Raw genomic sequence first — 3,620 nt, 5'->3', positions numbered from 1 at the left:
ACGGTCTATGCTGCTGATGATGGTTGTTTGAGATGCTTTAGAAGCCAAGTAAATGTTAGGGACAGCATCCACTTTGAGAAGCAACTTCTTGCTGAAGCCCTCCTTCCATTGCTGATAGCCATGGAAGTTCTCAGGGATGAAATGTGCCATTCAGATTCACGAGTAGACGCCCAATTCGCCCTCCTCATTTTCACAAACTTATCCCACGTATTATTATTTTTCATTCACCGTGTGACGCTGACCACAGGGCGTTGTGGGATTGTTTAGAGAGCTGATTTTGAGAAAACCTCAAACCCAACTTTTAGAACAACATTACAATATTATAACAATTGATTTAAAAGTATGTAATTTGGGAATGCTTTCTTGGGGTCCTTAAAATTAGTGTTTCTCAATGTCAGAAATGCATATAATAGTAACTTAGAGCAGGGTTTACCCAACTCTGTCCTGGTGCACGTTTTGGTTTTTGCCCTAGCACTACACAGCTGATTCAAATAACCAACACAGAATCAAGGGTTGATTTATTTGAATCAGCTGTGTAGAGATAGGGGAAAAACCAAAACATGTATTTACTATGCTCTCTTCTGGGCCACCAACCGGAGTTCCGATGCAACAATTGTTTACTTGTGAAGGACTGACTATAGTGAAGAAGTGGCTACTCGTAGCAAACAGATTTTGCACAATCTACTGGGGAAAGCACCTCCGCCTACCTTCTCTTTTTCTAAACCACAGGCTGTACGCCATTCCAATGTGTTGAGACTTCCAGGGACCCCCCCCTGAAGAGGTTTCCTACTCCCCTGGAAAATGGAGCAGGACCGTGGCCTCTGGTCACCAAACCTGAGGCCAAACCATGGAAACGTGTCACCCGCCGTAGGCCTAATGGAGAGAAGCGGCCTGTGATGAGTTAGGCTCTTTGGTGTTTGGGAAGCCTGACCCCAATCCAGTTGTCAAACAGCTTCGTCCTCCTGGCTTCGGAGGTTCCCGTGCCAGGGGGAGTCTGCCTCAGAATCGGATCCGCTGCGCTCTTCCTCTCACCGGCCCTAGAGGGTGTCTGACACACCGGCTCTTCCGTCAGCCACAACGTTTTTTCCCCCTGCCAGCCGTTATCATCGGCAGCTTTATGGTGAGAAACATCTCAGTTCCCGGAGCAAAAATCCTTTGCTATCCTTTAGCATGAGTACAAGACATTACTAAGCTGCTTCCTATCGTTCTACGACAGCTGCCGGAGGCTGACGCTGTCGTAGTCAAATGCATGTCGTAGTCAAACAGCATTAAGAGGGCTAGCTCTGAATTTCTGAACCTGGATTTTAAAGAGCTGATTCTAGCTCTGAAAGATTCCAAAAAGCGGCTGATTATTTCAGGCCCTGTGCAATCGCTGTGCCGCGGCAGCGAAAGATTCGGCAGGCTACTAGGGTTACACATCTGGCTAAAAGACTACTTTAGCTCCATTGGCATAACTTTTACAGATGACTTTGACACCTTTTGGAAACAGAAGATGCTCTACAGGAATCCATCCAAATCATCTTGGTGCTTGGACCCTGACAGCACCGAGCTGTCTATTCAAACGACTAGAACACAGCTCAGACACCCATGCATACCCCACAAGACATGCCACCAGGGGTCTCTTCACAGTACCCATGTCTAGAACAGACACTGGGAAATGCACAGTACTACATAGAGCCAATTAAGTAACTCATGCAAGTAGTAAAATCTGATTTTAAAAAACAGATACAACTTTACCTTATGGAACAACGCAGACTGTGAAGAGACACACACATAGGCGCACACACGGGCATACGCACACACTAGCACATGCACTCAACACACATGTACATTGTAATACTGTTGTATAGTGGTATTATGCATTTTGTATTGTAGATATTTAGTGGTGTATTAATGTTATATGATGTACTGTTTTATTTGGGCCTCAGGAAGAGTAGCTGCTGCCTTGGGAGCAGCTAATTGGGATCCTAATAAATACAAATCTACCCAGAAATCTGTCACGTCTGCTCCTGCTTCTCCCCTCCGGCGTACGACATCGCCAGAGTACTAACCACCAGTCCTGGGATTCATCATTACGAACACCTGGTACTCATCATTACGCGTACATGTGAATCATTATGATTCACACCTAGACTCCATTATATATTATATATCCTCCTCTTCACACCTAGACTTCACACCTAGACTCCATTATATATCCTCCTCTTTATATGTCACTCTCCCAGGTTCACTCACCAGTTGGTATTGCTCTTGTGTATCAACTTACTGGTTTATGTTAGTGTCGTGTTCTTGGTATTGTTGTTTTATTAAAACGTTTCACCTGCTTCCCGACTCACCGCCCCATCATTCCAAAATCTACCCAGATTCACAGGAAGGAAAAGAAGATCATCAAGGGCCTCAGCCACCAGAGCCATGGCCTGTTCACCCTGCTACCATCTACAAGGTGGAGACAGTACAGGTGCATCAAAGCTGGGACTGAGAGACAGAACATCAGACTGTTAAATAGTCACCACTAGCCGGCCTTGGCCCAGTACCCTGCCCTGAACTTTAGTCACTGTTCCAGCTGGCTACAACCCGGTACTCTGCCCTGCACCTTAGCGACTGCTGCCCTATGCATAGCACATAGTCATTGAACACTGGTAACGTTTCCATACCGTTTCACCCACGTTACATCTATATAGTGTATTCTAGTCATGGCTCATCCTATATAAATGTTTTTTTTTCTGGATTGTGTTTTTCTTTTATTTCTGCACTGAATCTCAAGCATTTCGCTGCACCTGAGAACATCTGTGTTTGCGGCCAATAAACTTTGATTTGATGAAATGTAATTGCTATTTATGTTCCAACTTCATGATATTAATTACAATTTTTTACATTTATTCATCACAAAAAAAATGACAATATCAAAAAGTGACTATTTATTATAAATATCATGAATTTGGCGTACTATTTATAGCGCTATCTCTCAGAAAGAGCTTTTTCCTAGATCCACAACTAGTTTTGAAAGTTTTGTTTAATCTTATCTGAGAACTTCGAGTTGAGTGAAGTGAAATATCTAATAACTCAAAGGTTCTTTATCAGGCAAGAGTTCGCCAAGGAACCTTAAGGGCTACTGAAGAACCATTTAACCTCTAATTCCTCCCAAACCCGGATCCGGGAGCACCCCCATCAGTAAAAAAGCTGACTAGCATAGCCTAGCATAGCGTCACAAGTAAATACTAGCATCTAAATATCATTAAATCACAAGTCCAAGACACCAGATGAAAGATACACATCTTGTGAATCCAGCCATCATTTCTGATTTTTAAAATGTTTTACAGGGAAGACACAATATGTAAATCTATTAGCTAACCACGTTAGCAAAAGACACCACTTTTTTTACTCCACCAGTTTTTTACTCCATCAGTAGCCATCACTAATTCGACCAAATAAAGATATAAATAGCCACTAACCAAGAAACAACTTCATCAGATGACAGTCTGATAACATATTTATTGTATAGCATATGTTTTGTTCGAAAAATGTGCATATTTCAGGTATAAATCACAGTTCTACATTGCAGCTGCAATCTGAAATAGCGTCGATGCAGGCAGAATAATTACAGAGACCAACGTCAAATA

This window comes from Salvelinus alpinus, chromosome 7 (genome assembly GCF_045679555.1).
Source record: "Salvelinus alpinus chromosome 7, SLU_Salpinus.1, whole genome shotgun sequence".
NCBI lineage: Eukaryota > Metazoa > Chordata > Actinopteri > Salmoniformes > Salmonidae > Salvelinus > Salvelinus alpinus.
Note: the sequence above shows the minus strand (reverse complement) of the source record.